The sequence below is a fragment of the Pelodiscus sinensis genome, chromosome 18 (genome assembly GCF_049634645.1).
Source record: "Pelodiscus sinensis isolate JC-2024 chromosome 18, ASM4963464v1, whole genome shotgun sequence".
Classification (NCBI taxonomy): domain Eukaryota; kingdom Metazoa; phylum Chordata; order Testudines; family Trionychidae; genus Pelodiscus; species Pelodiscus sinensis.
The window spans coordinates 29,964,465-29,986,727 of record NC_134728.1 but is presented as its reverse complement, the minus strand read 5'-3'; the positions used below and the strand labels follow the sequence as shown (position 1 = coordinate 29,986,727).

Below are 22,263 nucleotides of genomic sequence, written 5' to 3'. Positions count from 1 at the left end.
TGGGATGTTAAGTATCAGTTAACGGAATAGTCAACCTCATGAATTCTTATCAGGTAGTCGACTGTTCTATAGTCCCCGGGCAGCCCCTATCCGGGGGTGAGGGGTCTGAGCTCCCGGACCCGGCACAAGCCGGAACTGAGCAGGGCTGCCTGACCATCTGCCTCCTAATACACTTTAAATACAGAGGGGGTAGGTCCAGGACCCAGTGCAAGCCGGGACTGAGCTGGGCTGCTGGCCAGCTTGCGAAACAATTTACTGGCAAGAGGTGGGGGGCAAATGCTGTAGTCCTGTGGTCCCCAACCTTTCGGGGCTGCCGGGCGCCTGTGGGTGGGGCCGCTCACATGCTGCACGTCCAGGGATGGGGCCACACATGCGCCGCGTGCCTGGGGACAGCACCGCACATGTGCCACGTGCCCGGGGCAGGGGCCGCTCCACGTGTCATGCGCCGGGGGTGGGGCTGGCCCAGATGATTCAGCGGGCAACATAAATGCCTCGACGGGTGCCATGGCGCCCACGGGCACCGCGTTGGGGACCACTGTTAAGTCTATAGCATTAACCTATACGCTTTTGATTATCAGTTAATTGGATCATCGACTATACTATTAGACCCCTAGTCTCCAGTACCATATGCAGGCATGTCAGTCTCTCCTGCACATTGTGGGGAGCACAGCATCAGACAGGAGCAGAGCAGGAAGAGATGCAGAGACCTGCTGGATCATGGTAGACTCTATTGACATCCACAGGCAGGACACTTGCCCTGAAAGAGGATGGATTGGACAGTAAATGGCCACTGTAGCTCGTCTTCTCCCGAAGGCCAAGAGCCCTAGTAAAGCTGCTGACCTGAGGAGATTTGTGGAGCTGACACTTTACATTCATTTGTCTTGTGTTGTAAACAGAACGAGGCCACCATAGTACCCTGTGATCACAGGCTCTGGGCTGCCATGCAGAGGACTTGGGACCATTTCCAGTACTGGCTCTCTCCAGAAGCAAGTCCAGGGACAACGAGAGCAGATGCAGCCCCAGGTGGCATTAACCCCAGATGAAATCAAGCCTTGTCCTTCATGGCTGGTGGCCTCAAAGGGAGGGGCTGTGAATTAGGGAGGGAGGGAAGGACACACGGGGATAGTGAAACAGCAGCACAGAAAAGTTCCATGTGAGCTTTTCACAAGGCACAGTCGCACTGGATCTACCCTGCCCACGAGGTTCTGCCCAGTGCACCTCTCTGGCACCAATCCGGAGCTCGCCTAGAACGTTTGCCTTCCTGCTGTCAATCCTCACAAGCATGTATTTCCCCTCGGTCTATACCAAGGGGAAACTGAGGAATGCGGCTTAGGGCCGAAGAGTTACTGGCTCTCAGGGCTGTGTTCAACCCACTGGCCCACATTCTCTGTCTGCTAAAGGCAAGTGAGCCTTGGCTCCCAGCCCAGCCTCAGCATCATCATAGTGTGTTCCCAGGTGCCTGGGAATGCTTCACTCCCACCGGCGGGCCCAGAACGACAGACGCTGCATCACGCTCTACCCTTGCAGACGAGACGCCGGCTGCCAGGCTCTCCGAGGAACAGCTCCCCAGCCTCCCGCTCCACTCCCAGGAGGCACAGGCAGCAGCCCATCCCCCTTTCACCATGTGCCCCTGTGCACACTCAGGTCTCAGGCAACGCAGCTGCTTCCAGCTCAGCCCTGAAAGGGTCCGGCGAACGGTGTTCCACACCAGGACTGTGAAACACGCCAGGGTGGTGCCCTCTGCCATCACTTCCCATCACCTGTCTCCCCCGGAGCCAGCCCAGCCCTGAGCAGGACAGGGGCCCAGCCATTTCCTGCCAGCTTTGAAAACTCTATTCAGGCTTCCCCCTAAAAATCTTATGCTTCTTTTCCCACCTCTGTGACTGCAATGAAAACCCGCTGACTCAGAGCCCTCTGATGGCTCCAGCGAGAACAATAGGCCACTCAGCCGAAGCCGTCACATTCTCCAGCAAGCGCGTTTTCCGACGGCGTGTCGGAGTAGCATATTGATACCGGTGCATGGGAGTGTCTATGCAGATGAGCACTCGGAGGCTGGGGAATCGTCTCAGACTCGTGTTTCTGACTTGGGAAAGGGCTTCAATGGAAAGTGACAGGCCCCAAAAGGAAAGCTAGGCCGGCTTAACTCCCAGCCCAGATCTGCCATGAAACCAAAAGCCCTATGAAAGCGAGGGCTTTCCCCTCTCTGTGCCACCTCCGCCCCATCCTCCAGTCACCTGAGCCGCAATGATATTGTCCTCACAACACCCTCCCTCCAGGCAGGGAAACAGCTGGAGCAACGGGGCACGGAAAGACATGCTCCAGGGCACCTCGCAGGGAGCTGGGATCTGAGCCCAGCCCTCAGCGTCCTCACTAACGTCCCAAGAAGTCACACTCCAGCTTGGGGGCAGATTTTCCAAGGCACAAACAGGAGCTTGGTGCCCAACTGCCCTGTGAGCATCTGAGAACGACCTACCTGGCCAGCACAGCACAGAAACACCAGTGCAAGTCACAGTGCTGGGGGAAATAGTATTAACCCACAGAGGTCCAGAGAATGCTTCTTATTGCCACTCGGCTCACCCCGGGATATGGGGGCTAGTATATGAATCAGAGAGACGCTGAGAGTCAGCAAGAGAGAGGCCTGAAGGCCAACAGGTTGGATCTGCAGTAGCACCACCGGATCAAGGCCAGCACTCCCACGGACGATCCAGCCATGACAGCTAACAGGCAGTCACAGGCAAGTAGCAGAGACCAGCACCCTCAGGAGCCCTGGTGTCAAACAGCAGCTACCCCCAGGACAGCTGTGCTCCCCACACACTCCTAGAGAGCCAGAGCCTGGCTTTGCTGTCTGTGCTGATGGCTGATGCCTCTGTTACTACCTGAAGTTGCTGTTAAAGCAAGAAACACAATGTAGGTTGTAAAAAGAAAAGACAAATACTCCACTGCCAGCAATTGCTGATCTGGCAAGGGGACACGGGAGGCTGTGCTAGGTGCAAAGAACCTGGGGGCGGGAGGATGTAGAGGCTGCATTTGTAATACTACACACAGCTTGCATCCCGATAAGGACTAGAATGAGAGCCAGGGCATGCATACAATCTGTGTGTGTGTGTACGTGTATGTGTGTGTATGTGTACACACAAGTTTAAGGAGGAAAGGGGGAGGCCATTACAATCAAGGGCTGGCACTGAGAGCTCACCACACAGTCCCTGTTCTCACTGCCCAGGGCCAACCGCAGCACTGGATGGAGTCTCCAAAGCATCAGTCTCCTCTGAACACAGGCACCTACCAGGAAGCTACCTATGTAATTAAACAGGCTCCAGTCCAGTGACCACACAAGACCAAGGCCTTGCCATTCAGGGGGATGCTCCCCACTTCTAGCTCTCTCCCATAAACCTGCCCAGTCTCTCCACTACTCTCATTGCTCAACTGTGTCTAGCTTGAAAAAGACAAAGAAACATTGCAGCGAGAGGCTAAACCAACTCCCTGCGAGCACAGTCATGCTGCACATAGCCCAGACTGTGTCAGGGAATGGGATCTCACGAGTACAGAGTTCTCAGGTGGTTTGCAGTGAGACAAACATAAAAATTGGTTTACAATCCAGCATAGAAGCATCGTGTGTGTGTGTGTCTACAGATACGCCCCCACACATAATAACATAGCTCTGGACATTAACACACACGTAGGCAGGCAGCCACTGTGGACTAGAGGCCGTGGCTACACAGCAGCGTTATTTCAGAATAAATTAACATAGTCCACGTCTACACATAATGTTGAAATAATGTCAAGTTGGAAGACTTCTTACTCCAACTTCCATAACCCTCATTGTACGAGGAGTGAGGGAAGTCAAGGAAGAGTGCTCTAACTTGGACTTACTGCTGTGTAGACAGCGCCAAAAGCCAAGATAAGCTATTTTGAATTAAGTTACGCAATTGACATAGCTCAAGTTGTGTAGCTTATTTCGGCTTTAGCCCTGCTGTGTAGACGTGCCCTAAGATAGCAGAGAAGAGCAAAGCCATAAAAGAAAAAAAGGAATCATTAGGGCCCACCAATGCAGCATAACTCAGACTAATAATATACTTAACACATCTCTAGCTCTTTAGAGCTTAGAAGCAGAAAAACATCAAGCACACCTAATGGCAGAAAATTGAGGAAAAGGAGGATTTATGCTGAAGATCAGGGTAAAGCATCATGACAGCGAGATTGATTAGAGCATGGAACAATCTCTCCACGGAAGTGGGGAAAGCTGCTCCTCTAGGGAGGTCTGAAATTAGACTGAGAAAGGTCCAGTGAATACTCCGTAACGCGCTAACTCCCGCCAACCCCTCGATGATCTCTAACTTCCATGACACAGTGTATAAATTAAAGGGCACATTTAATCTGTTTGTTGCTCAGAAAAAGCCCATAATTTCAGATACTGAGCGAAGCATTAGAAATGCAAGAGGGGAGCAATGCTGTGGTGGAAATAATCCATCTTGTGAATGCACCAACGGTACAGGAAGGAGACTTACAAGGTCCCGTCCCTTTGCACAATCTCGGGTATGATCAGACAATTAAGGAAGCACTGTGCTTCGTTATACCTCCAGAGCCTACCTCCTGCCATCTGATGAGATTCCAAAAATAACCCTGCAAATATGCAGGGACACATTCCAAGTTAATCCTGGCTCCCCACACACTCCCCTCTCATGTAAATTATCCTCCTGACATCAACACTCCTGCAGCGGATAGGGAATCAGACACATTTTTTCACCTCCATTTGCAGTTTATTGTTTGGCCGGGTGATTTATTTAACCCCTCAGCTGCCAGAGACTGGGAAGTGTAGCACTAACTGTTCTGAACATCCACATGAAAAAGAGCTTCTCTGGAGTAGTACAGGAGAATTGGCGCGGGCGCATGGGGAACTCTTCTCCAGTAACTGTGATCACAACAAAATGTTAAGAGAGAGCTGAGTCCTAAGGCCCAGCTCTGCTCTAGTCTCAGAAGGTGGCTAACCATCCCCAACCATGTCACTGCTGCAAGAGCCAGCCCCAGGTTGGGGAGGGGGAACAGCAGCTTGCTATTCTCCCAGAGATGTACACAGGCCCTGCCCTGTACAAAGGTGTGGGAAAGTAAACAGTGCGTAAAGCTCATTAACCAGTTCGGAGGCATCAAGGAAACTCCAGGTAGTGGCAGAGAGAGTATTCACAGCACAGCCACTGGAGGAGCAGAGATCTGGGTGTGGTGGCCAAGTCTTGCTCAAGACTGTCAGCTCTAGTGTTTCAGTGCCTGCAAGCTCCCTGAAGGGGAAGAGATGCCAACACTACCTGACCTTGGCAGAGGAGAGGTGCCCTGACAGATCACCTGCTTAGTACAGAAAAAGCCACTCCCCCTGAAAGGGCTCTCTGCTTCCTGGCTGGCTCCCCACCGCTCTCCTCTCTGCTCCACTGGGTGTGTCACTCAGGAAACCCAAACAGGTAGGTTTCAACTGGCCAGTCCCAGAAACTTTCAGCGCCAAATCTCTGTCTTCTGGGCTGCGGGTTAGCCCACCCCAGATGGGATTTTCCCTACCTCATTCCTCCCCCACTCTTGCTGCCACAGTGTAGCTCTCTCCAGCCCCTCCCTGCCAAGGACAACACCAAACACACACACAGTGCACACACACCCCGCACACACACAGTGCACACACGCACACCCTGCACACACACGCAGTGTACACACACACCCCGGACACATACACAGTGTACACACACCCCGGACACACACACACCCTGCGTGCACACAGTGCACACACGCACACCCCGCACACACACACAGTGCACACACGCACACCCTGCACACACACACAGTGCACACACGCACACCCCGGACACACACACAGTGTACACACACCCCGGACACACACACACCCTGCGTGCACACAGTGCACACACGCACACCCCGCACACACACACAGTGCACACACGCACACCCTGCACACACACACAGTGCACACACACACATCCCGGACACACACACAGCGTACACACACCCCGGACACACACACACCCCGGACACACACACACCCTGCGTGCACACACGCACACCCCGCACAAACACACAGTGCACACACGCACACCCTGCACACACACACAGTGCACACACACACACCCCGGACACACACACAGTGTACACACACCCCGGACACACACACACCCCGCACACACACCCAGTGCACACACACACACCCCGGACACACACACAGTGTACACACACCCCGCACACACACACAGTGCACACACACACACCCCGCGCGCACACACAGTGCACACACACACACCCCGCACACACACACAGTGCACACACACCCCGGACACACGCACACCCCGGACACACGCACACACACCACGTTGATCTCCGCTCTGACACAAAGCAGAGCGGGTGGGCATGTGAGGGGCAGGGCGGCTACCAGAACCAGCTGCATCCCCCCCACCCCGGTCATTTTGTTCTCTCCCCGAGGGACCTGCCCGGGAGAGCCGGGGCGGGGCGGGAGCTGCTGGCTCCGCGCTACAGTGCAGTTGCGATTGGGGGGTGGGGCCGCAGGGGGAGGCGAGGACCGAGCCTTAAAGCCAAGAGAGCAGCGGGGAAGGCGCCGGGCGCGCGGGCAGGAAGGGGCGCCCCACGCCACCCCGCAGCCCGCACTCGGGGCAGCCTGACCCGGACTGCGGGGCGCGGCGCGCAGGGAGGCAGCGGCACTTGGCACCGGGGCAGGCGCTGCAGGGAGCGGGGCTGCAGGGAGGGGGGCGCAGGGAGCAGACACCCCCCCCCGCACGCCCCCAGGCCACCGAGGCGCCCCGGCCGCCCGCCCAGGCGCAGGGCCCCGCTCACCTGGCTGCCGCTCACCTGGCTGCCGCTCCGGAGTCAGGCTGCGCAGGGCGCGGCGCGGTAGCCGCATCCCAGGCTCCCGGCCGCCTGCCCGGTCACAGCGACGCAGCCGCTTCCCCGCCCCGCCGCGGGACAAATCGCTGGGCGAGGGGCGGGCCGGGAGCGCGGGCTGCAGCGGCGGGAGGGGCGGGCCCGGGCCCAGCCCCCGCACGGGGGGGCCGCGGCTGCGGCAGCGCACCTAGGGCCGGGCGCCTGCAGCCAGGTGCGGCGCCGCCCAGAGCCGCTGCCCTGCTGCCCGGCCACGCCTGGCTCTCCCGGCGCTGGGGAGGCCGGTGCCTGGCAGAGCTGGGGCCCCGAGGGACGCGGCACCCGAACTCCCCCTCCACCCCGGAGTTGGGGTCTAGCCCGCCCCGCGCGGAGCCGGCCCCCGCTGCTACAGCTGGGCGGGATGCACAGACCGGCGGGGGATCCCGCTTCCCCGTTTTGGCCGGGCTCGTTCACACCCCTTGCTGCCCTGGGCCTGAAATCCGGGCACACACCGGGCCCAGCGGTTCGCGTGCGCGGGGGATGGGAACGTCCCATGTGCTCTGGCCCAGGTCCCGTGGCGCTGCCCGCGGGGCGCTAAGGAGCCGGAGGCTTGGTCTGTCCGGAGAGGCAACTGACAAATGCTCTTTGGGACAGAGACTGTGTCCAGCGCCTGGCACAACGGGGCCTGAGCCCATCGGACCTGACCGACCCGCCGCAAAACAACCACCGACCCGAAATGACCACAGCGGGGACCTCTGCCCTGTGCTCACAGGCAACTGAAAGGGGGAGGGAGGCTAAAGCATGGGATGAATAGTACACAACACATTCAGTATGGGGAGAGGGTCCCGCTCGCTCCCCTTTGCTCCTATCAATAATCCTTCCTGGGCTTGGTTCTGCATTTCTATCCAGGGCTGACTTTAAGGGCTTATTGTTCTTCTTATGGTGTAATCAGGTCTGTCTGGATCACATCAGATTCCAGGCAGAGCATGTTAAATTACTGCCATTCCTTATATGGCCTCAGTGCTGTGTCTGATTATCTAGGGCTGGGTGACTGTCAGACCTTGCTGCATTGATCTTTGGAAGATTAAAAACAAAACAGATGCATCTATCAATGAGCATCTGGTAAGATGAGCTCCTGGAAAGGTGACTGTCTCCAACCAGGGATAGGCCCTGGCATGAAAGGGGTAGACAGGGAAGGTGGCTAATTTCAGGGTAAAGACAAAGGCAGCAGCTATTTTATTGCTAGTGAACTCAGAGAAGGGTCTAGCAGTGATAGGTCACACGAGGTTGAAGTTTAGACCCCCATGCATGTGGTTTATGTCAATTTATATACAAATCAGGTGTTGGCCTCAGGCTCCTGACAAGTTGCCTCTTTGTCACCAGCTGTCACAGAGGCCCAGAAGCCTCATGTATCCCTATTATTAATCATAGCTGCTGGGAACAGACCCAGCCAGTATGGCCCTAGCTATGTTACAGGAGTAATCTGCCCTAACCTAAGCCCTGCTGTGGTCTCATAGCCTGTGTCTATGTTAGGGGTTTGCACTGGTGACTTGCTTTAATGTGGACAAGGCCTAAATCCATTCCACACAGGACTATGCAGCTTTCCCTATGGGTGCAAAACCAGAGAAAACGTGCCCTTAAGTCTCACGTAGTGAGCAGGCAGCCATAGAACTAGTCCCTGACTTCACATTCATGCAACCACGCGCACACGCTTGAATGAAGGCGGCTTATTTTACTGCTGCATAAAATGCCTCCCTTTATTAGTCACACTGAGGCTTTTTCTTTACAAACCACACGCCAGCAGGCAGTACCGGGAACAAAACTAAGCTGCCTGGTCTAGTGGTTAGAGCCAAGGATTAGGAGCAAGGGTCTTGTCCTCTACTGAGCTGTTGACTCACTATACAAACTTGGGCAAGTCTTTGCCTCTTTGTGCCCTGGTCAAAACCAGCTGCAAAGTCGGGCACATGGCAGAAACTTTGTGAAAAGTTCAGACACTGCATAAGAGCCAAGCTTGAGGGAGCTTTCATCCACAAATAAATTTCAACTTGTTATTCAAAATTCCCCCTGCAGTGCCCTCTGGACATGTTTTTCAATTCCAGCCCTAAACACTCTTGTGTAGTGTTGCTGTGCACCATTAAATAGCTGCTGTGTTTCACCCCAGGGATGGCTGCAATTCAATGGTGAGTGAAGGAATGTGTGTGTCACACTTCACTAAGTTTGCATGAAAGAAGACACAGATTATTATTGCTGTAAGTACACAATACTGAAGCTGCATTCACTTTGATTCTCTCCGGAAACTGATGGGCAGGATCCCCTGGGATGCTAACATGAAGGGGAAAGGAGTCCAGAAGAGCTGGCTGGATCTTAAAGAAGCCTTATTGAAGGCACAGGAACAACTCATTCCGATGTACCATAAGAAAAGCAAATATGGTAGGCAACCAGCTTGGCTTATCAGTGACATCTTTGGGGATCTTAAACACAAAAAGGAAGCATACAAGAAGTGGAGATTTGGACAGATGTAATTACAGGTGTAATCAGGATGGCCAAAGCACAATTGGAATTGCAGCTAGCAAGCGATGTGAAGGGTAACAAGAAAGGTTTCTACAGGCATGTTAGCAATAACAAGGTGGTCTGGGAAGGTGTGGGAGGGACCCGTACTGGATGATGGTAACTTAGTGACAGATGATGTGGGAAAAGCTGAAGTGCTCAATGCTTTCTTTATCTCTCTGCATAGACAAGGTCAGCTCCTAGACTGCTGCACTGGACAACACAGTGTGGGAAGGAGGTGGGCAGCCCTTGGTGGAGAAAGAACAGGTTAAGACCTCTTTAGAAAAGCTGGACATACACAAATTCAGATCTAATGCATCTGAGGGTGATGAGTTGGCTGATGTGACTGCAGATCCATTGGCCATTATCTTTGAAAACTCATGGCTATCAGGGGTTGTGACTATTTTCTTCCACTATTTGATCTGAGGAAGTGGGTCTGGCCCACGAAAGCTCATCATCTAACAAACCATCTTGTTAGTCTTTAAAGTGCTACATAGTCCTGTATTTTGTTTCAGCTATCAGGGGAGGTCCTGGATGATTGGAAAAAGGCAAAGGTAGTGCACATCTTTTAAAACGGGAGAAGAAGAATCTGCGTAACTACAGGCCGGCCGGCCTCACCTCATCCCCTGGAAAAACCATGGAGGAGAACCACAAGGAATCCATTTTGAAGCACTTGGAGGAGGGGAAAGTGATCAGGAACAGTCAACATGGATTCACCAAGGGCAGGTCCTGCCTGACCAACCTGATTGCCTTCTATGATGAGGTAACTGGCTCTGTGGACATGAGGAAGGCGATGGATGTGATATACCTTGACTTTAGCAAAGCTTTTGATACGGTCTCCCACAGTATTTTGCCAGCAAGTTAAAGTATGGATGGGATAAATGGACTGGTAAAGTGGATAGAAAGATGGCTAGATCATCAAGCTCAGTAGGTAGTGATCAACGGCTCAATGTCTGGTTGCTGTTTGGTTTTAAGCAGAGTGTCCCAAGGGTCGGTTCTGGGACCAGTTCTGTTCAATATCTTTATTAATGACCTGGCTGAGGGGATGGATTGCACCCTCAGCAAGTTGGCAGATGACACTAAGCTAGGGGGAGGGCTAGATCTGTTGGAGGGTCAGGATAAGGTCCAGAATGACCTAGACAAATGGGAGGATTGGGCCCAAAAAAATCTGATGAAGTTTAATAAGGAGATGTGCAGAGTCCAGCAATTTGGATGGAAGAATCCCAAGCACTGCTACAGACTGGGGACCGACTGGCTAAGCAGCAGTTCTGCAGAAAAAGACCTGGGGGTTACAGTGGATGAGAAGCTGGATATGAGTCGACAGTGCGCCCTTGTAGCCAAGAAGGCTAATGGCATATCGAGATACATTAGTCGGTGCACAGTCAGCAGATCTAGAGAAGTGTTTATTCCCCTTTATTCGGCACTGGTGAGGCCACATCTGGAATATTGTGTCCAGTTCTGGGCCCCCCACTACAGAAAGGATGTGGACGCATTGGAGAAAGCCCAGCAGAGGGCCACAAAAATTATGAGGGGGCTGGAGCACGTGACCTATAAGGAGAGGCTGAAGATTTGGGGTTATTTAATCTACAGAAGAGAAGAGTGAGGGGGGATTTGATAGCAGCCTTCAGCTACCTGCAGGGGAAGTGCAAAGAGGTTTGAGAGAGGCTATTCTCAGTGGTAACAGATGGCAGAACAAGGAGCAATGGTCTCAAGTTGCAGTGGGGGAGGTTTAGGTTGGATATTAGGAAAAACTATTTCCCTAGGAGGGTGGCGAAGCACTGGGATGGGTTCCCTAGGGAGGGGGTGGAACGTCCATGCCTGGAGGTTTTTAAGTCCCAGCTTGACAAAGCCCTGGCTGGGATGATTTAGTTGGAGTTGATCCTGCTTTGGGCAGGGGGGTGGACTTGATGACCTTGTGAGATCTTTCAGCCCTAGGATTTATGAACTAGAATTATTGTTACAATAGAACTTTGTCAGGCTATCCAAAGGAAAAAATATTTCTTGTGGAGCTAATGTAGATATGCCTCATGCCAATGAAAGCTAAGGACCTGTACGTGGCTTTGGGATTCCAAAGGAGCCATTGGGTAACCCAACTAGCACATTCCAAATGCAGATTCTTGACTTGCTACTTCGTGATACACACCTGAGCAGGAAGTTCTTTAGCGAAGCCCTGGCTGACCGTATTTGGTGCTCAGCAGATGCAGTTTTGCGATGATTCTTTCAGTCTATACTGCAGGCTTCCTGCTTGCGCAAAAACTTGTGGAGCGTCTACACTGCATGCGCGTTCTTGTGCAAGTAAATTTACAGTAAGGCATCGGAACAGAGAGCTTCTTGCGCAAGAGTTGTTCCTCTCCCCATGAGGAATAAGCCCTCTTGCACAAGAGCTCTTGCACAAGAAGGCAGTGTGGATGGGCAACAGGGGTTTCTTGTGTAAGAAACCCCTATGGCTAAAATGGCCATCAGAGCTTTCTTACGCAAGAGAGCGTCCACACTGCCATGGATGCTCTTTCACAAAAGCACATGGCAGTGTGGACATGCTCTTGCGCAAAACAGTTCTTGCACAAGAAGCCTGCAGTGTAGACGTAGCCCTATAGTAGTGGGAGCAGTGGAGGCAGCTAGCAATAGCACGGTTCCATGCCAGGTATCATACAGGTGGTCAGAAAATAAAACTGTATTTCTCAAAGAAGTCCATTTTCATCTATACCTATTTTGACTGGATCCAACCTGTTGATAGTTGCCCCATATTATCCTGCAGGAGTGGCCCTCTGCTTGCAACCACTGTGGCTTGGCACCCTCACTGTAACCTTTCCCTGGAGCTCGCAGGAAAGGGGACTAAACTTAACAGAAGCTGCAGTTTAGTGGAAAGTCATTGCTGGGCCTGACCAATGAAGCTCCGCAGTAGCGGCCTGCAGGCCCAGTGTTCATGCTGCCTGCTCAACTGAAGACTCCCTCTTTGGGGAATCAGGTTTTTGTGAAGCAGCTGGAATGAAGAGAGTCTCTGGCCAAATTCCCACCATCCGGCAACGTTAGCTTGAAATAATGGCTGAAGACAAGATAAATACCAGTAAGCACAAACTAGTACGGCTACAGAGCCCAGCTGCTCCGCTAGCCGAATCTCACAGGCTGGGAGGAAGGTTTGGTCCCTGAACTCCTGACAATTCCTCTTCAGGGCCATCTTGCTCTTTAAAACAACACTGTGCAGCTGATTCTGCTCCCCTGGATCCAGTTGGCCCCATTGACTCCAGTACAGTTACTCCTGATTTACACCAGCCTGAGAGGGAAAGTGAGTTGGGGCTCGTGAATATCTTTGCTTTCCTGATGCTTGTGTTGGAGGGTCATTTCCCTTTTCTCATTAAGTCAGTGCAGTGACTGGGTGTAGGTAGGTCCTGGTTAGCAGGCATCAAACATAACTCCGTCTCTGCATAGTGGCACTGACTTTCACTCAGGTCCTTCTGTCTTTTTAGCATGCCTAATGTCCCTATGAGTAACCCCTAGCATTTACTGTCTTCCACGCAAACATTTATGGATTAGTTCTCCCGTTGCCCAGGTTTGTAATGCTTGTTCTGAAGCATTCTTCATCCGGGCCTGACACACTCAGGGACGGGGCAGAAGTTGAATTGTGCTACCGTTCTGCTCATTTCTAGTGTGAACCCATGTGCACAGCAGGCGCGAAATCCTCAGCTGCTGTAAGTCAGCACTGTTCCCCTGAAGTGAATTCTCATCCACACCAGCTGAGATTCCTGCCCCGAATGTCTGTCATTACCTGTGACAAAACTGGTGGGAACAATCCGTGCTCTGGGACACTTGGAACTGCCTCGGATGTGGGCCCTGACCAGCTGTTTTCATGCTGCAGTCCCTAGCGGCAGGGGCAGAGTCTCCAATGGACGGTAATGCAGACAACCTGCTCAGCAGGCCTCCACCCTAGCGCTCCAAAAGACCAGACCCAGTTCAGCGGCGAAGGCACTTGGCCAGGTGTGTCGACAAGGTGCAGCTCCAGGGCCCCATCGATTCTACAGGTGCCCTCAGGCATGTGAGCCCCTGACAATAGACAGCTCTGGCAGCAGCAGGCCTTTCCTCTGCTCCCTCGGTGGGACAAAGATGTCTGTTTTGGGACCCCGCTTAACACTGATGCAAACAAGTTACATGTTACCCTCCCGCCCTGGATAGCCCCGCCCTGCCCCTCGTACGTGTTGGTTTGAACAAAACCCTCCATCCATTAGCCTGACCTGGTCTTTGGGTCACTGCCCCGTCTTCAGGGAGTGTCTTTATATTTGGCTTTGTATTGGGCTATTCTTGTACTACAGGTTGCACCTCTGTAAACCGGGACTCCCTGGTCCAGTAGCATCCCTGGTCCAGCAGGACCACAGATGTTCCAGGACCAGAGAGTCCTGGTCGCGGGATGGTGGCTGGGCTCCCCATAGCTGGGCTGCCCAGCACAACTCAGCAGGGCTGCCTGGCAGGGCCAGGAGACCAGCACACAGGGAGCTGGGCTACAGCTGGGCTGCCCCCAGCAGAGCAGGAAAGGGGGTGGGGGAACCAGCAGGGCAGTGAGACCAGCAGCATGCGGGGAGCCAGCCAGGAAGTCAGCAGCTGGTCCAGGGCTGGGGGAGGGGCCAATAGTAGAGAGGCCAAATATGACTTCCTCCGGTCCAGCAAAATCCCTCATCCTGGACCAGTTAGGTCCCAAGGGTGCCAGACCAGGGAGGTCCAACCTGTACCTACAGAAACACCTAGTGCTCCTTGGGAGTGCCTGGCTTTTAACAGCACCAGCAGTAGTGTTGCCAAGTTTGTGTACTGGCAGTGGGGGAACCTCACAGTGCCCAGTGCAGCCCCTCCCAGAAGGCAGCACTGTAGGGAATGGGGGAATGCTGCTGGCTGCGAGGCCACCCAGAAAATCCAAGTGTGCCTGAACCTTTATTCCCCGGTACCCCCAGCCAGCAAAGCAGGTTTCGCAGAAAGGGGTTCCCAGAAGCTGCCCGTTCCCGCTCCCTGCTGCATCTCAGCCCCAGCGGCAGCCAGGAAAGCCCAGCCGTTGGGGCTCCATGTTTGCATGTTTGCGGCAGGAGGTTATTTTGGAACCCGGGCCTGCGCTGCCGCTAGTGTTGATGCACTGTGATAACAGCCTTTCAGGCCTCTGGCTTGTTTATGCAGGGCATGAAAAGCCCTTTTGTGCAGTTCAGTGAGCTGGCAGCCAGCTGGGAGCTTTGAGGCCCTCTGCACAGCTCCGATCCCCTTCGCCCTTGGCACGCTCCCTCCTGGGCTCAGGGGCCAGGCTGCTGAGAGCGGGGAAAGATCTTTCCAGGGACATTCAGGTCCAGGGAAGGACAAACTTGGACTCTTACTCCATGCCTGTTGTTAAAGGGACATTGTCGGGTTAAAGGTCATAGGGCAGGGGTCTCAAACTCACAGCCGTCCACATGGGCCATCCACAGCCCAAGCCGTTCCACAATCCAGCCCGTGCCCAGCTGCCAGCATGTCAGTCCCTGCGGCCCAGGGTTGGGTGTCCGTGCTCGTCCCTCAAGTCCAGACCCTGCCCTGTCTTCCTGCCCTTGCCCCTCCCCCCATTGCATCCCTTCCTTCATGCCCCCTCCCCCGAGGGATGCAGCCTTGGGAATTAAAGGGGGCCTGGCACAGGACAGTAGCAGGGGTCGCTGCTCACACACTCACCTGGCAGTAGGAGCCCCGGGACGCGGAGTGACGCAGCAGCCTCTGCTCCACTCTGCCGCGGTCTCCTAGACCTGCCCAGTCGCTCTGCTCCACTGCTGCGCACACCTGCCCCCGGCCACAGGGACGTGCGGGCCAAGGCACAGAGCTAGCAGCCAGAAGCCGCTCTAGTCCTGCTGTGCTGCCGGTGGTGCTGGGGTTACATTGCCTGGGGCCGGGGGACATATGGGAGAGGGGGGGGTGTGGACTGCCAGGTGGGGCTGGGAGACACGCAGGGGGAGTGCACGGAGACCACTGCCCCCCAGCCCTGCCCGAGGTGGGTGCCTGCTGGCCCGCTAGGCGGATTTTGGAGGGCTGGCAGTGGCCCTAAGGTAAACTGTGTTTGAGATCCCTGTCAGAAAGGCCAGAGGCTACTTTCTTACATGACAGTAAACAGCAGAAATTCTAGGAACCAGTGATACGGGCTCTCACTGAAAAGCAGCCACCCATGGCAGTGTCTGTGACACCATCTTAGACTATTAAAACTACAGGAAAAAAATCAAAATCGACATTTTCTTCAAACCCCTCCCCCACACACATGCATGCCCCACCAGGATTTTTCCTTTGCTTTGCCCATTTCCCTCCCTTGGAGACACTGGTCAGTGCTTGTTCCTAGTCGATTTTACTTCCGGAGTTCAGTGTCTGCCTTGCAGGCAGCTAGGGAATTCTTTACCTCCAAACAAAAAAGCTGCCATGGGAATTTCAAATTGCTCGTAATAAACGTATTAATGTTGCTTGTAGACACTGCACAGCCTTGCAGCTGAAAAGCTAAATTTGGTTGCTTAAACCAATTAGACGTAACTCTCTGGGCATTTGGAATCTGATTCAGAACTGCTGGAGCCAGTGGGAGTCTGACTTCAAAGAGCTTTGGATCAGGCCCTTCTCTTCCCCAAGTACGTTGAGTATCGAGTAGCACCTTTGGGGCAGAAATAAGAAGGCAGCTGTTTTCCTTGCATGCACTTCATCTCTCATGTACCAGGACCCTGCTTCTAGCCCCAACTGCTCCCAGCCCCTCCCATCCTGTTGTGATCTCACCCGAGTGATTCAGTGAGTCTGCCGGGCAAGCAGAAGCCCAGGGCACTGAGTTTCAGAGCCTGGGCCTACAGATTTGGGCTCACCCTATGGCACTTACGCTAGCAGTGTCGATAGCTCAAGCCCAAGCCTGAACGTCTACATGGCTATTTTTAGCGCCAGACGCAAGCTCTGAGACTCCGACCACAGGCTTCCATTGTCCGTGCAGACAGATCTGAGTGAGTCACATCACCAACGGAGAATTAGCTACACAACCTTAAGAAAAGAGCGATCCACATCAGCCACCTCCACATCTTCCAAGTCTAGAGCTGGGCAGAGAAAAGGGGAGCAGCCTCCCAGAGCAGTGTCCTGAAGCCCCAAGAGAAGAGGAAGTTTAAAGAACAACACTGAGCTTTTCCTCTTCAAAGCCCGTATCCACACTGCAGCCTCAGCACACCTGTGCGGTCGGGAGGGAGTCATAGCCCCATTTTGCAGGCAGGAAAACTGAAGCACAGAGAGTCAAAGTGACTTGTCTGAGGTCATGCACTGAGTCAGCAGTGAGAGTAGAAGTGAGCAAGAAAGCCAGGTGGGCTGATCATGTTTCCTCCTACGCGAGACTGTTTCCACATTGGAAACGTGGAAGCTGCTTTCAGAGAACACAGGGAAGTCGGACTCTGATGAGTGACTAGTTGGGAGGGATCAACGACCCATAAACAAAGCAACCAGCCAGAGGAAACTTCTGTTTTCTTCTGTGCTGATTCAAAAGGGAACACTAGTGTCAAAGCCCAGCCACAGCCAATGAACCAGCAGGGGCACCATTTCAGATTTTGGGGAGAGGCCGAACTGTGCATGACATGATGGGAGGAGAGAGTGAGATCATGGGAGGCAGACTGAGGACAGTGACTTCAGCAGACTGAGGGCAGCATGCTCAGTACAAACCAAGCACCAAATGGGGGGGGAGGACCAACTCCATCCGCCCTCCCTTCACATGCATCATCTCTATACATGGGCTACCAAGGCACTGGAAAACTCAGCTTTTTTGGCAGACAACTTAGCAGTTAGCTGACAGGAGCACTGTATCTAATTCCTATATAACAGAAAGAAAATTAAATTCATATTAGACTCCCTCAGCTCTAACACTGATATTCTGACATCTTGTGGCAAATCACTTAAGGGACACTGGTTAGCTTAAAATGTTAATGTCTATTCTTACTATGTTACTAATTCTGGGAACAGAATTAGACCCCATCAGGACTCCTGGGCTCTATCTTAGCTCTGGAAGGGGAGTGGGGTCTATTGCAGTGTTTCTTAAACTTTTTAAGACTGAGGAACACCAAACAATATTTTTTTTTATAAGGAACACCAAGGATTTTTTGTTGAGAAAAAAAATGGTGGTGGGGAAGAATGGGGGGATGTTATTGAGAAAAAAAAGGTCGCCTGCCCCTTTAAGGGCAGCCATTTTTAATTCTGTTGTTCTCCACGGCACACCTCTGACTGCTTTGCGGTACATCGGAATGCCGCGGAACACAGTTTAAGAAACACTGGTCTAGTGGGTTACAGCAGGGGGGCAGATACATTTCAGCTCTATATAAGAACATCAAATGGCCAGACTGGGTCAGATGAAAGGTCCCTCTAGCCATGTATCCTGTCTTCCAACAATGGCCAATGCCAGATGCTTCAGAAGGAATAAACAGAAGAGGCAATCATCATGATCCATCCCATCGCTCATTCCCAGCTTCTGGCAATCAGAATCTAGGGGCACCATCCCTGCCCAGTCTGGCTAGAAGCCATTGATGGACCCATCCTCTTCAAACTTATTTGGTTCCTATTGGAACCCTGTCATAGTCTGAACCTTTCCACCATCTCCTGGCAAAGAGTTCCACAGGTTGACTGTGAAAAAATAATTTTCGTTTTGTTTAAAATCTGGTGCCTATAAATGTAATTGGGTGAGCTTCTTGTGTTATTTTTAGTGAAGGAATGAATAAGATTTCCTTACTCTATTTTCCCACACCATTCATGATTTTATAGACCTTTAACATACCCCCCCTCCCCCAAATCATTTCTTTTTCAAGCTGAAAAGTCCCGGTCTCATTAATCTCTCCTCTTATGGAAGCTGTTCCTTATCTCTAATAATTTCGGTTGCCCTTTCTGTACCTTTTCCAAATCCAATATATATATTTTTAGATGGGGTGACCAGATCTGCATGCAATATTCAAAATGTGGGAATACAATGATTTTATATAGAGGCAATATGGCATTTTGTTTTATCTATTCCTTTCCTAGTGATTCCCAGTATTCTGTTAGCGTTTTAGTTTTTAGATTGCCCCTGCATATTGAGCAGATATTTCAAGGATTCCAAGATTTCTTTCTTGAGTGGTAACAGCTATTTCAGACCCCATCATTTTTGTATCTCTAATGAGGATTATACTTTTTTCATGTGCATTATTTTGCACTTATCAACACTGAATTTCATCTGCCCTTGTGTGGCCCAATCACCCAGTTTTGTGAGACCCCTTTGTAATGCTTTGCAGTCATCTTTGGATTAGTAATTGTCTACCCCTTTTTCAAGAACATTGATGAGAAGTTTAACCGCAGTGGTCCAAATGCAGATCCCTGCAGCACAACACTCATTCCTACACATTCCCCCATCTTTTAAGTGGAGTACCCGCCAATGCTTTAGTGATGATCTAACAATCCTTCAATTACCTGAATAACCAGCCTTTTGTTATTCTTAATCACCCTGCCCCTCCCTCTTTTTATAACAAACTCCCTTCCCCAAAGGCAAAGCTGCAAGCAACTCAAACTCTGTTGGGTTTAAGAACTGCCTCTGGAGTCAGAGCATGCAGCTTTAAACAGACCTCACACATAAAATCCAGGGACTCAGACTCGGGGGGGTCTCCCCTAGCCCTCCATAAATAGTGCCCTTGTGTACTAGTCCCCTCTCCCCAGTTGCCTGTCTCTTGCCCATCTCTAGGGTACCATGTACTGCACAGGTCCTACCCAGCCACTGGAAGGGAAGGAGTGGGAGGGCTTGGCTTGCTCGTCTTGCTCCTAAATGGAGTCAGAGGCCCCCACCCTGGAGCGCTGGAGAGCCTTGGCAGCTTAATCCAAGGCCTAGGCTGCAATGTAATGTCTGTGGAGGCATTGGGGGAAGGCTGGAGCTGTGCAGTGGGACAGCTGTGGGTTTGCCCCCTCACTGTGGGAGAAGGAGCTCTCAGTGCCATGGGGGCCTGGTGTGGTTCGAACACACACTGATTAAAGGTCATGATTTGACAACTTAATTAAGCACCAGTCTGAGAATGTCATGCACTGAATTAGATCAGAGTCCGACAACACCCCTGCCCTCCAGAGAGTGACAGCTGACAGCCACCCCACAGCGATCTCCCTGGCTCAGAGATGAGGGAAAGCAGACAAAATTAGGTGTGATACAGAAAGATTCCCACTTGCCTGGCTGCCATCAAGCACCATGCAGCTAAAATCAGCCAACCCCACTGCACATCCCAACCCAAGCCCGGTCTCCAGTCCCAAAGAACAAGCCCTCTTTAAAATGGCTACCGCACTCCTCCACTGGCTCCCGTTCTGAGAGACGCTCTTCAACTGAGGCCCAGATTTAATTCTGTCCTGAACAACCCTGGTGTGGAATGTGGGAGAAGAGGGTGTTCTAGTACTGACTGTATTCCAGCCGAGCTGGTGACTCGTGGGACAGCCACGCTAGAAAACACTATTTCTGCTTGAGAAATTGACCTCATGCTGTTTTATGCTACCTGGGCTATTAATTATCAGTGCAAACACTGAGACCATTGGAACTTTTCTGTCCAGAATTATGAGGGTGAAGAGGCGAGCACAGAGGGGCTTAAATGCAGCCCTGTCAACTCTTCCAAATAGCACGATCAAAGCTCCAGCTCCTGGAGTCAAGTGGTTACATGAGAACTTCAGCTTTCATTTTTTTTAAAAGTGCATTTCTTGATGTAAAAACTTCAGTTGATGGAATATCCACCACATCTCTAGGTAAAGTTAATTATCCTTGCTGCAAAACAGCCATCTTCTTTCTAGTCCAAATTGACTCGCTTCTGCTTCTAGATGTGGGACCTTTGTCCACTGGACAGAAAAGCCCCCTATTCTTATCAGAAATCTCCCCATGCAGTATTTATAGACTGATCGAGTCACCTCTGAGCCTGCTCTTGGATAAACTGAATAGATTCAGCTTCTTCACCTCTCTCAGGCATGTTGTTTTGCAAACCTTGAGTTGTTCCTGTAATTCTTTTCAGAATCCTTTCCACCATTCAGTGTCTGTGCAAGCTCAGGACTCTTAAGCCACTCGTGACTTCTGGGGGCTTGACAGGGGTTGGCCACCCTTCTCTGTCTCTGCTCCAGACTCGCGCCTTAGAATCCCCTTTCCTCACTTTTGCAGAGTTGTCTCTCCGGAGGAAGCTCTTGGAGGAATGTGGATCGCAGTGAATGGTGGCATCTCTCAGTTCCCACAGAAGGAGCCTCCTTTTCTGCTGATCAAGGCAGGAATAACATTGAGGCAGACGCATCAGCTGAGAGAATGAAAGAAACAACCTTGAGTGGGGTGCGTGCCAGGGACTGTTCCGAGCTGCTGGACAATGAGCTACTGTACAGAGACAGAGGGCGTGAGGGTCAAGAGCTCTCCCAGGTGAGCAGCATCGTGAGCCAAGTGGACCGGCAGCGGCTGGATGGCCATATGAACCACACCAGCGGCAATTAATTGTAGTCCTCTCCTTATCCAGTTCCCAAAGGGAAACCTAAAGAATCACCCTCTTCTAGGCTATCACTAAGCCGCTTACGCCCCTGAGAGTTGGGCAGGTCAGAGGAATGAGTGTGGGACTGGCAGAGTAGATGGATAGGATTAGATCAGATAGAGGCAGAATTTTCCTTTTGGGAGCGTAGAGGGAGGATTTATTCCACCCCACCTCAGATGCTCCGGCAGTGATTCAGGAATGTACCAGACCTCGTCAGCCTCCCAGGCCCAAGGGCCACAAACAAGAGGACCACTTCCGGGGGCTGGTGTGAGGCACTTGGGAGGTGAGTGGAGAAAAGGGGTGGGGAACACAGGGGAAGCGTCAGGAAGCCACTTTCATCTGTAAAGAAGAGGTGGGAAAAGATCAAAAGTACTGAGAGAATGAGAGCAGCTGCCTGCCGGTTCCCCCAGCCCAGAGCCTGTGTGAAGCATACAGCCCAGCCAGCCATCTCCTCCTGGCTCCACCCCAGGGGCAGCTAAGGGCTCAGGGTTCACCAGGACCATTGCCGGAGTTCTGGAGACTGGCTCTCTGCATCAGCTCTCCTCAGGCTCTCCACTGCTGCTAATGGCAGCTAGGCCAAAGGGGGTGCAGTTCATTGCCAGCTTCCATGTTCTAGCAACACAAGCAGAGGTGCAGCTGGGAGGGAGCAGACACTGTCTGCAGCCGCACTGGCACCTTGTACAGAACCTGCCGCTCGTGCAGTCAGCAAGGCCGGGGGAGGCGGCAGGAAACAGACAGTCCTAATGGCGCGGGAGGCACTTTGGGAGCAGCAACGAGGGGGGTCAGTAGGGCGGCCCGGGAGCACCGGGCCCAGGGGACACAGCCGTGCAGGTACTTTTTGATCCCGGGCAAGGGAGTTTCCCCATAACTGCTCTCCATTCCTCCCGCTCTTGTATGGCTGCGATGTTGCGAGCAATGGACCAAGCACACCACGGCATGGTCTGTCAGCAAGCTGCCCGGAGGGCCGTGGCAGTACTCGCCTTGTGTGTGTCACCCAGGGTGGCTGTGTCACCCAGCATGTCCAGTGCGCTCCTCCCCTCCCCACAAGCCAGGCCTGCCAGATGGACATGCCCATCCCCAACCACAGAGTCCCCCAGCAGAGCATCCCCCAGGCTGACCAGCAGGGCCTGCCACCCTCTCAGCACAGGCCGCCTGGCAGAGCGTATGCACCACCTCACCCTGCTGGCCCAGGGCCGTCTAGCACACCAGGCCTGCCCAGCTCCTCTGTAGTACGCCCCGGTTCTAAGGGCTGTGGATGGACAAAGGCAGCGCAGGCAGGGGCAGCCCGTCCATATAGTGAACTAGGCGGTCGCCTAGGACGCCAAGTTAATGCGGTGCCAAATGGTGGTGCAATAGCGTTGAGGGGTTGGGGGGGGCG

General features: G+C 52.8%; 1 protein-coding gene across 13 annotated transcripts in view; it reads right to left on the bottom strand.

Annotated features, from left to right (window-relative positions):
• The window catches only part of EPB41L1 (erythrocyte membrane protein band 4.1 like 1), a 168,091-nt gene extending 160,596 nt beyond the window's left edge, over window positions 1–7,495 (bottom strand). For 6 of the 13 annotated variants that reach the window (XM_075901390.1, XM_075901388.1, XM_075901391.1 and 3 more), the window contains exon 1: window positions 6,853–7,007. The gene's annotated coding sequence lies outside the window, so the exon portion shown is untranslated. Of the gene's footprint in view, window positions 1–6,852 lie in introns of all 13 variants that reach the window. The other 7 variants (XM_075901379.1, XM_075901384.1, XM_075901382.1 and 4 more) reach the window with 3 other exon arrangements.
• Window positions 7,496–22,263: the final 14,768 nt, after the last annotated feature.